The sequence below is a fragment of the Castor canadensis genome, chromosome 7 (genome assembly GCF_047511655.1).
Source record: "Castor canadensis chromosome 7, mCasCan1.hap1v2, whole genome shotgun sequence".
Lineage (NCBI taxonomy): Eukaryota > Metazoa > Chordata > Mammalia > Rodentia > Castoridae > Castor > Castor canadensis.
Genome location: NC_133392.1, coordinates 40,642,964 through 40,655,137, shown reverse-complemented (window position 1 = coordinate 40,655,137; position 12,174 = coordinate 40,642,964).

The following is a 12,174-nucleotide window of genomic DNA, read 5'->3' as shown; positions in this document are numbered from 1 at the left end:
CTCTAAAATAAAACCTCAAAGAAAACGAACATTGTCCATTATGCTCACCATTGTGTCCCTACCACCTAGCACGGCACCTGGCTTATATTAAGGACTCAATTATTAGATGGATGAATGAGTATATCCAAAGTGTTCAAGATGTAGAAGTCCTTGAGATGGACAAGTTAGAAACTACTATTTTGGCTATGGTAAGGTTATGTACTCTAGAATTAAACTGTGTTCCAGAGTTATATTGGTGACCTAAGAATTCTGAGAACACAGAAGAGATGGGTCACATTGTTGACAGGAAACTTCTATAAAACTAAAATGTTGGTTTTCCCCTTTTGCAAGGAATTTATTAATGTTCATCTATAAATACAGTGATACCAGAACAAGAAATAAGAAGAGTTTGAGTTCTTTTGGGGAAGAATGCCAATTGCCTATAAAGCATTTATCTTTTAATACTTATTATGGTCATATTAAAACCATATTAAAAGAATTCCATGTAATTTCATTTTAAAAGTATAGATTTTTGCTCAAGAATATTATGACAATCTACTTCAGAGTTAGGAATGAAAACAAAATATAAAGAATTGTTGAGCTGAAGACATAGTACTGAAGAACTCTCTGTCTTCTTTCTCTGTTTACCTAAAAGCAGGACAGAGATTCAGAGATCAAAGATCCCCCTTTTCCCACTTAAAGATCAAATGTAAATTCTTCAGAGTCAAGAGGCAGCAACCCCAGATGAATCCATGAGAAAACTTTCTTCCAATGTTTTTCCTGCCTCTGACACCTAGGACCACTTTTTTTTTTTTTTTTTTCTGGTCCTTTCAGCCTCTCTAAAATACATTGTTCTTTGCAAAACTTCTATGTGATAGCACATTTGCTTCTCTCTCTCTCTCTCTCTCTCTCTCTCTCTCTCTCTCTCTCTCTCTCTCTCTCTCTCCCTACTCCCCCCCCCCATACAGCATCTTGCTACGTAACTCTGGTAGCCTCAAACTTGTCATCCTCCTGCCTCAGTCTTTGGAGTGGTGATATTACTAGCATATACCACCACACCTGTTTTAATTTATTTTTCTCAGTTACAAACTTTTTAAAATTAGATTATTGTATAAGGGAGTTTCATTGTGGTATTTCATACATGCATATAATGTACCTTAATCATATTCACCCCTCTATCACTCTTTCTTATTGCCCTCTTCTGCTTTCTATTTACAATTTTTAATGAGCTCCAATATGCTATTTTCTTACATATATATAAGGTACTTTGATCATATCTACCTCCATCACCCTCTCCTTCTGCCTTCCCTCCTTCCTCTGGTTGGTCCCTCTGGTTGGACATTCCTGCCATTTAAAAAATTTTTGTGGACATTGATTCCACATAGGAGAAAAACATGACATTTATCTTTCTGAGTATTTCACTTAATATGATAATCTCCAGTTCCATCCATTTTCCTGCATATGACACAATTTCATTCTTCTTTTTGGCTGAATAACAACACTACATTGTTTATATGTATCACATTTTATTTATCTATTCATTAGTTGATGGGCACATAGGCCAATTCTATTGCTTGGCTGCAAAAAACATGTGTGTGCAGGTACCCTTATTGGGTCCTATTTTACAATCCTTTGAGTATATGCCCAGGAATGGTATAACAAGATCATATGCTAGCTGTATTTTTAGTTTTTTGAGGAACATCCACACTGATTTCCATACTGGTTACAATAATTTACATTTCTACCAACAGTGTATAGGGTTCCTTTTTCCTTCATCCTTGCCAGCATTTGTTGTTGTTATGTTTCCTTGGTTTTTTTCTTTTTTTTTTTCAGTCTGTTGAGCTTGGTAGGTGCTCTACCACTTGAGCCACAGCCCCAGGCCTTTGTTGCTTATTTTCTTGATGATAGCTATTCTGATTGGAGTGAGATGGAACTTCAGTAATATTTTGATTTGCATTTTCCTTATGACTGAGGAAGTTGAACATTTTTTCACGTGTTTATTAGATTTGTATTTATTCTTTTGAGTTCTTAATGAGAGTTCATCCACTTCACTCTCTCTGGAGTTAATTATTGTGAAATTGTAACTACTGGAGGAGTAGTGTTGCCTTGTTTTTTTTTCACATTCTTGTGTTTCAGTATTAGGATTTGTACATCTGAGGGCAAGTCATTATTTAAAAGTTTTAACAACCTGTAATCTTTCAGTTGAAGTATTCTCAATGTCTAGAGAGGACTTTTAAAATGCAGTTTCTCACCACTGAATTGGGGATATAGTTCAGGAGCTAAGCATTTACCCAATTCCTAGCACTACTCAGAAAGAAGAAAACTAGCTAGTGTCTATTATGGTTCCTAGTGTACAGATTGGTATTATATGTTGGCTGAAGGCTGAGCCTGTCAAGAGTCAGTTGTTTGCTTCTAGGCTGCTTTCACTTTAGAAGCTCCCTTCTTTGTGTACTGGGAACAACTGTTGACTGTGAGTTGCTGTACAGCCTTTGGGTCAGGCAGGTTCCCACATGTTCCACAGACTTCTCAATTTGTGTCCCTAGGGGCAGCAAGTTTCCCAAATCTGACCCTGAATGCATCAGAGAGGGGAAGAGCAAAGAGAGCAATGATTTCTGGACTTTCAGCAGTTAGCCCAACTACAGGAGGAAGGAGGAGAGGAAAATCATGTGGCCCACAGAATCTGAGCTCAAAGATCGCACTCCCACATGTTAACAATCCCACACAGCTAGATGTTGAGACCAACTATCTGCCAGCCATGGACTCAGAGCTCTGTTTCTGCAGCAATCCTCAGATGATGGAGCTTTCTCTTCCAGAGAGAGTGGGGACACCAACCACCATGACAAATACTGCCTGAGTGCCCCAGTGCTTAAACTTCTCAGTGGGTCCATGTAAAGCCTTCCCCTTCTTCATGTCTCCTCTCTTTGCCATCTCCCACCTAGACTGTGTAGCAAGGTATTACACACAATTGTTCCTGTTTGAAAGTTCCCTGAGTAGATCAGTCTCAGAGAATGGGGACTCTTTCAAGATGGTGCCTGGCTATAGCACTCCAAAAGCTAGGGAGCAACAAAATGTCTCCTCTCTAATGTTAGCCTGGTATGCAGGAGTAATCACTGTCATGCCAAGTTCCCATACTAGATTTAAGGCTTACGAGAAGTATGTATTTATTCCACAACTAGATCTGCCAGTCACCATAGCAGCCTGGCTTACCTTCATGGTTGGGTTTCATCTTCCCTCTCCCACACAGGAGCCAGGGTTGGAGCTGCAAACTGTTTCCTATTTTTCTCTGTTGCCTTTCTGATTCTCTATACTTTTCACTTGTTCTATCCCTTTTTTGTGATTCCTGATGGTCTTCCTCTGTTTCTTCAGAATATAGTGTCTCCTTTGTTAGGTTGACTCTTCTTATTCACAAAGTCAAAGGGAGGAAGCTTCTAATCTGCCATCTTGTCCTATCTCCACCATTTTGTCCTTTATAAAGCTCAGCTACAAATTTATGAGAGTTGAGGAAAATTAGATCTTTCTTCTGTTCATCATCACCTAGAGAGAGTTTATGGTAGCAGTATTGAATTAGGTTTGACTGTTCTCCAAGTATGGCTTTGCAGTACACATTGTATGTCCCATCATGCATTGAAGTGGACATGTGAGAAGAAGGGAGGTTATCAGAGTAGGAGGAGGTAGGAGTGGGTGTAGATGATAAGAACTAGCTCTAAGATCCCTTCTAATTACTTCTGATTCTTCATTTCCAGCTATGTCAATTCAACCCAACTACACAAAGTTATTGAAAGCCTTCTGAAGGCTAGGAAATGAGCTGGGAATATGACAATGTATAAGCTAGTAGAATTAAGAGCCAGGAGAGAGGAACAAAGACTTAGCAAGACTAAATGGTGACATCTGCACTTGGCTTTTCTCTTGGAATGTTAGTTTGACACAAGAATTAGGCATGTATAATAAACAGCACTTTCTTAAATGTTACCAAAATATTTTTAGGTTCTGTTTCCATAAACTGACTATCAAATGCAACTGTAATAGCAACAAATTTGCAGCCCCTGTTGAATTTACTTAAATGTGTCTTCATTCTCTCATTCATATCCATATGTTTATTATGTTTCCTATATGACATTAAACCTTTTTTCTTAATTTAATAGTAAAAATCCATATGTACTTTTTATTAGATTTATGAAACAATAGAAATTGTGATTTGCTCAGAATTCCTTGCAACATTTTTCTAAAGCTATTTTCCAATACACGGCTGTGTTTGTAGTTATTTAAATTGATGGCACCATCATGGTGCCTGCTAGTAACCCATGGCAGCCAGACTAGCACATCTTTTGTCTTCTCATTAGCCCCTCTGTGATAATTATTATTTTCCACATTAGGTCCTGTATACTCATTGTTTGTATAAATCATTCATTTTGAAATAATCTCAGCACAAATATTGCCAAGTAGCATGGCTCTTTCCAATCCTAAATTATTTAAAGTTAACAACTGTTCTTTTGGTATTTGTCAGATATAGTTCTTGGCTTTTACAGCTATTTTATTACTAAATTAAAAGAATATAGATTTTGTGACAATATTGGACAAGTCATTAATTTCTTTTGAGTCTCTACCTCATCTATGAAATTAGAAGGTAAATTAAGTTAGAGGTTAAACTCCTACATAATAGGGAAAATTTAGCTCTAAGGTGAACTTGAATTGAGCCTTAATGCATTTATAAAAATTCTCATCCAGTCATAACCTTTTTAAATTTGGAGAGCTCCCATGAAATTCCATGACTTCTCTTCAACAATCAAAATCTGAGTTCTTTGGATTAATCTGGCATCAAAACCTCTCAGTCTCAGTTGCACATTCTTCTGATAACCCCTGAAGCTTGTCAGATCCCTTGCCCCATGGTGGTGAAATCTAGCAGGTGATGTAGAAGAACCAGGTTCATGAAGGAAAGCCCTTTTGGTGGCCTTGAAAATCCTATGAGGAAACAGAGGAAAACAGGAGACCTCACTATGCTATAGTTTTGGTCACCACTCATGTTGTGGTCTTACATTGTTTAATATCTACCGCAGTATAGACTGGATAGGCTTTGTTTTCCTTTCTGTCTTTTTGTTCTTTTTCTTGGCTGTACTGGGATTTGAACTCAGGGCCTCAGGTTTGCTAGGCAGGTGCTCTACCACCAGGGTTATGAACCCAGACCTTTTTGCTTTACTTATTTTTTTTTAATAGGCTATAGCATTTTCCTAGGTCAGCCTGGAACTCAACCTTCCTATTTAGGACTCCTGCATATCTGGAATGACAGCACAAACCAGCATGCCCAACTTACTGGTTGAGACAGGGGTATTGTTAACTTTTTGCTTGGATTGACCTTAAATCTGAATTTTCCAGATCTCTACCTCCCGACTAGCTGGAATTATAGATGTCAGCCTCTGCACCCAGCCTAGATTTGAGGATTTTTTTCAGAAATATTTAGTGTGGGGAGTGGGTGGAAGACAAGGTGGTTACCTCACTACCTCCTGGTTTTCTGACTATACAGTTCCAGAGCAGTTGCTTCTATTTGGTAAATTTAGGACAAGAGAGTGTGTTTCAAATGGGTCCTTAATTTGACTTTGGGTTGCAAGAGAGAAAGAGAAGCAAATTGTATCCTGAGCTGATTGGGAGGGTGTTGCCTTTAAACTAAGATACCTCCTCTTACTTTAACACAGTCCCTCCCTGACTCCGATGAGTAACTGAGTTTCTATGAGATGATCTTTAAGCCTCTTCCATCTTCAAAAATCAAAACATTTCTAAGATTATGCTTCAAGGCTATGTAACCTCTCAAGAAAGTACCATTTCCTTTCCCTCCTCCTGGTAAGATATACACCAGGCTAAACACAAGGACCTAACTCTTGTCTGTCTTCCCCACTTACAGCTCCAGAATTCAGAGAATTTTCTTGCAACTAAAAGGCATTCGGCAAATATTTGTGGAAGAAACTGTTCAGGGTTAACAGTTACCACTGAAAAGGCTCTGCAATGATTAATAGAGCAAATTAGTATTTGAGAAGGTAAAGCTAAGGCACTTTAATTGTAATATTACAATTATGTATTATCATCTAATAATAATTTTATTATTATGAAATATTATGTCTTATGTTTCTCAACAGAGGGATAATCAGCTTAAATTGCTTTGGCTGAGAAACTGTGTTGTTTACACTTTCTTAGAGTGTCTTGGTACAAATACAGTCAGTCTTCTAGATTTCACATTTATTTATGCAGATAGGATAGATATCTAGTACAAGGAGTACTGAGGCAAAACCAGGAAGTCTGAACAAAAAGGAATAAAGAACTTGCCTCCTTGACTAAGACCAGGCTTTAAAAATACATGTAGAAAACCAAGTTTCTAAATTGAATTAGTCAGAGGGCTGATGGAGAGGCTCAAGTGGAAAAGTGACTATCAAACTCCAGTACTGAAAAAAAAAAAAAAAAGAAACTAAAATGAATCTGTCAGGAAAGGCAGCAGATTATCGCCCCCTTGTGTTTACTGGTGGAACTCTTGTCACCTATATATGCTGAAGTCCTTTGATGCAGTCACCTGCTAGGGGCTGGTAGTCAGTAACAACCCGCCTATGATCTCATGAGAGAAACTGAGGAAGAAAATAATCATTCAACTGTATACAGGAATTTCAAACTGCAGCAACTTTTTGGAGGAAGGGATATGGTACTTTGATTCAGTTTTATCCCTGGCCTCCCAAAATAATTAGCACAATAAAAATCAATTTTTGAGGGTCTTCTTAATTGATCCTGTCAAAAACAAGACAGATAACTTGTAAAAAATCAAATAGCTAGTGGAGAAGGGGACTATGACACAGCCATTCTTCACCATTTTATTAACCAAAACGAGGGAGGGGAGAAAAAGACAACCCAGTATCTTTGAGAATGTTTCTTTAATGTGAGAAACATATGAATAGAAATTTTAAAAATTCTCATAGATTTCCACAACACCACCTCCCAGTGCCAACTTCAATCATAATTTTTGCTATTTGAGCATGGATAAAAATGATAGGCATGAACTTCAAAATTTCTTCTTAGCTTTTACAGGACTATAAGACAAACAAACAAAATGTAAATGTTAAATACAAATAAAACTACCATCCAGTGGAGCAAGTTTTTCTAGCTCCCTTGTTACTGCTGAACCTAACTGGTCCTAACTGGCGGTGATGAGAGATGTAGAAAGGACACAGGATAGATAGACAGACAGACAGAAAGTGGGATCAGGTGTGTTGGGCACTCAGGTGGAGATGCACAACCCTCATTATTTCTTATCTCTATTAATCTCTTCTCTTTACTCTGCTTCTTTTCTCTATCTTTTCTTTAAGGTCTTACTCCTTTACAATTATTTAAAACCTTGCTTTTAAAAGTCTTCTTCTTCTATTCTTTAAAGTTTCTCTCCTTAAACTCGCTCTGTCCTATGTTTTCTCTTAGCTTTTCTTTAAGTCCTGGTCCTTGGACTTGCACTGTCTCATGTTCTCTTTAGCTTTTCTTTAGCTTAGCTTTTCTAAAGCCTATGTATAAAGTTCTTGGTGCAGATTTTCTATCAACCCCTCTTTAGCAATTCCCCATTAGCAATTCTCCTTTAGGCATTCTTTTCCCTTAAGCAATTCTTTTCCCTTCAGCAATCCTTTTCCCTTCAGCAATCCTTTATCCCCCTTCAGCAATCCTTCCTCCAGCAATTTCCCTTCAGCCAAAAAATCCCCCATCAAAAAGCCTCCCTTCATCCAAAAACCTCCCATCATCAAAAAGCCTCCCTCTTCCAAAAGCCTCCCATCATCAAAAAGCCTCCCTCTTCCAAAAGCCTCATGTCCTCTTTCAGTGAGTCTTTCATATCCAGTTGTAAACAAGGAGGTGGAGCAGCAGTTCTCTGGAAGGGGCATGACATTGTAACAAGAAGAACTTGTGTTCTTGCTTCTAAACAATTTAGGAAAAGCAGCTGAGCTGCATCTTGCCTTCTTGCTGTCTTCTACAGCTGGGGGCTGTGCCAAATCTCAGCCTACAGATTATTTGACATAAACATCTTAGGAAAAGCAGCTGCTCTGCATCTTATGTCCTCATAGGCTTCTCCTACTTCTCTCCCCACAATCCAACAAAGTGTTTTGTAATAAATTCCAATTAACAGAAATGATGCGGTACTCATTTGAAAATGCATAGGAGTTGCACATCATATGTCAGGCCCCATTCCCATCATGGAAGAGAAACAAACTGTGGGGAGTGGATTATGAGAATCCTATGAGAACATGACATAAGCACAGTTGTGCTCAATAATTGGCAGGTTGAGTTTGGCATGGCCCCAGCTGCAGAGGAGTGCAAAATGCAGCACAGCTGCTTTTCCTAAGATGTTTATGTTCAGAGAAGTAGGATTGCAGGTTTCTCTCATTACAATGTCACACTCCTCCCCAAGAACTATTGCTCCATCTCCTTGTTTACCACTGTATATAAAAGACTAGCTGAAGGAGGTTGGGGGTGGGAAGGATTAGATTGATTGGAGGATGGATGGATTGATTGGCTGGCTGTGGGCTGCTTGTGAAGCTGCCACTACTGCTGCTGCTGCTAATGCTGGCTGTTTGTGTGTCTGAGAGTCTGAGGACTGAGACTTTAAGAGAGAACATGGGACAGTGCAAGTCTGAGGGCCGAGAAATTAAGGAAAACATGGGACAGTGTGAGTCTCAGGAAAGAAACTTTAAAGAATAGAAAATAAGCAAGGTTTTAAATAATAGTAAAGAAGTAAGGCCTTAAACAATAGACAAAGAGAAGAAGCAAAGTAAAAGAAGAGAATAATAGAGAAAAGAAGTAACAAGGCTGTTGTGTGTCTCCATCTGAGTGCCCAGCACACCTGATCCCAACTTTATGCATGTTTGTCTTCTATCCTTTGTCCTTTCTGCATCTCCAGTCACCCCAGAGCTCCAGAAAGCTCTCAAGAACAAACAATAAGCAAATGCTGAATAAAATGTCTAGTGTGTCAGTTAAAGGTAAGTGCTGAGGAAAGAAACACAACAGGGAGGTGTCCAGGGACAAGGCAATATGGAGGTGAGGGAGCATAGCTTTGTCTATCTGTGGAGAGAATATTTCAAGTGAATCTGGTGTATGTTACCATAGGAGGGATGAGAGGATCCCCTCAGTTTCCCAGTTTTCACACAAAATAAAAATACTTGAAATTCACATGTGAAAAGCATTTCAAGGTATCTCACAAAAAGGAGTCTAGCAAGGTTTTATTTTAGTATTACAAGATAAAGTAGAGAAAAGAAGGAAGACACATTTCCTGTCCCCCACAAAGGAATTAAGAGTGAAAACTCAAAATGATGGTCATACTTTCTGAGCAGGGGGAATACATGTCATCAAGTCAAAGGCTAGCAACCCTAATCATTAGACAATTGTTCTGAGTGCTCAAGATGGTTGTTATTTATTATTTTAAAACATGGAGTTGTGATCTAGGCCCACCCAAAATGCAGAGACAATAAGTGAATTTTAGGGCACCCTTTTGCCAGACATGCCTTTCATTCTTTCTGTCTCTCTACCCATTCAAGAAGTCTTGCAGCTTGTTAACATCACAAAGAGAAAGACAGATGCCAATTGCCCCTTTTTGTCTCCTATTCTGGTAACCTAACATCTAAAAGGAGTTGTAGGAAATTGGCTACTGCCCCAGGTTTTCAGTATTTACTTGCTTTTTCCAGTCTGAGTCTATCCCTTTTAGTATTTATTAAAATTAATATTTTCCCTGTCTCCTCATCTATCCATCCTGCCTCATTGCAAACAAAAAGAACTTGGATTTGGAATGTGATTGTTATGTTTGAAAAAAAAATTAAGGAGGTCAATGTAATTGGAGCAGAGGGAACCAGGGAGGAATTGATAGGAAACAAGATGGTGTCAGGACAGGGACAAATACCATTCCACATTATGATATCTGTTGAAGCTGTCTCTTAGACTCATCTCCTCTGGGGGGATGTGGGGGAACAAGGCAATGTTATTCCCTGTACATACTGTCATTTACAGTTCTTCAAGTAGATTGTGTTCCTTCACTTTTCCATGCCTTCCCTGTCTACTTAGGCTGACTTCTCTTTATACCTTCACTCAAGCTGAATCATGGCCTTCTCTGGAAAGTCTCCCACTATGATGATTATGAAGCAGGATAGATAAATGAGAAGGCAGGGAAATTATATTTTAATCAATATTTAAAGGGCCAGACTCTGACATTGAACAGGGGGAGCCAAGTTGCAAGGATCCTTGGATGGGTGGAGAAATAATCATGTCTAGGAAAGGGAAGTCCTAAGGCATCCTATTGTCTCTGATTTAGGTTTTGATTTGGGAGAGTGACCCTTCCCTGTCAGCCATCTCAGCCACCTAGACCCATTATCTTTGACCATGAGTATTCCCCCAGCTCTCCACTAAAAAACTAAGAGTTGGGAAGCATTATTTTGAGTCATTGCTCCCATTTCCTGTGTGGGGAACAGGAAATGTTTCTCTCTTTCTCTCTCTTCCCTCCTTTATCTATACTTTATCCTGTTATACTAAAATAAATCCTTGTTAAAACTTTTACCTTGTGAGACTCCTTGTTGTGAGACACCTTGAAATGTTTTTCATTGTTTGTGGATCTCAAGGACCTGAAATTTTGCATGGAAACTGGGAAGCTGTAGGAGCGCCTCATTCATCCTCAGTGACATAAATTGGCAAGCCAGCCAGGAGTTGAATCTCATAAGGTATGAAAGCATTTAACTTTGGAACTTTTCTCTCTAAAAAAGAGAAAAGTTCTCTTAGCCATGTCTTGGCCATGGCAGATTAGAGAGAGCTGTTTACTGCACTCTTTCACCTCTCCTATTCCATTGCCTGTCCTGTCTTCTCTCATGGAATGGTCACCCAGGTAAAGACAACCGAAGCAAAAATGGATAAAGAGCAAAAGAAAAGGAGAGAAATCCTGCTCAAGTCTCACAGCCTCCTGAGTGACTCACAGGTACCAAGGTTAAAAATATAAAATCAATTGGGAATCTAAATGGCATGTGGCTGAGGGATGGAGTTGCCTTCTCTCCTGGATTTTTTTTTTTTCCCACCTAATTCTAAGTTTCTAAATCTGCCTAAAGTCTCTACTAACAGTTAACCCCTTTAAGTCTTGCTTTCAAGATGGGATGCTTTTCTCATTGCAGACAGATCATGATCAGTAGAAGGAACAGGTCATGTCTTAGAGGTTATTTAAAAAACACTCTCTAGGGGTAAATCTGAAGTCTTAAAAGAGGCCATTTTGTTAAGCTCCTGCTCTTTGATCCCAGTGTGTCTCAATATGCCTGGTAAGGGGACCCCCTAGAGGATGGGGAAGTCCAGGGACCCAGAAATAAGGACTGGGGAGGTGCAATGATTAGGAAGGGGCACCGCCATAAAAAATCATTGCAGAATTAATCATACTTGTTAAGGTACAAGGAGATGTCCATCCTTAAGGGTATAGATTAATTGTTATAAATAAAGGGTACAGAGCCCTTAGGAACAGGATGAAGGAAACTTCCCCATCCCCTCATGAATAGTTCCATATAAGGGAACAGATACAGTTATGCACAGCTCCATTTCTGTCTTTTCTTCCTTCTATCTTTCTTCTCCAGGCACAAATTGAGACAGCATAAGAGAAAAACAAAGTCCTGGTGATTCTCCCTTAGGGTTTTATGAGTGCTGTTTACTGCACTAAGGGTACTACAAAATGTGTAAAATTTTTAAAAGGAGGGATTACGAAAAATAATATATGGCCAACCCTAACATTAAGATGCCTCAGAATTGGCCCTTCAGAGATTCTAATCGCAACTTCGGTATTTTGAGCCATTTGTGTTATTTTTAAACTGATTTTGAGTTTCTGCAGTTTGTCTAACAGGGAAATTTGGATTCTATTTTGGCCTTTAGAGGAGAAGGGAGGGTATATATTAAAATAGGAAGTTTGATCTGTTGTGGTTTCTGTAAAAATTAAAGGCTCTGAGCTTATCTTGTTACTGCCCTGAATCTGCCTTGTTTCTACCCTAAAGAAAATTCTAACTTACACATGGCTTAAAAGGTTTTTCTGAGTGTACTCTAATTGTTTTATGTGTCTTTTTGTGTGTGTCTATCTTGTGTTTATGGTTGACTTAATGGAGGCAAAAGTTCTAAAGGCTGCAACAACAGTCAGATTTTCTTTTGCTTCAGCTACCAAGATTACCCTCTAACAAAATGAGT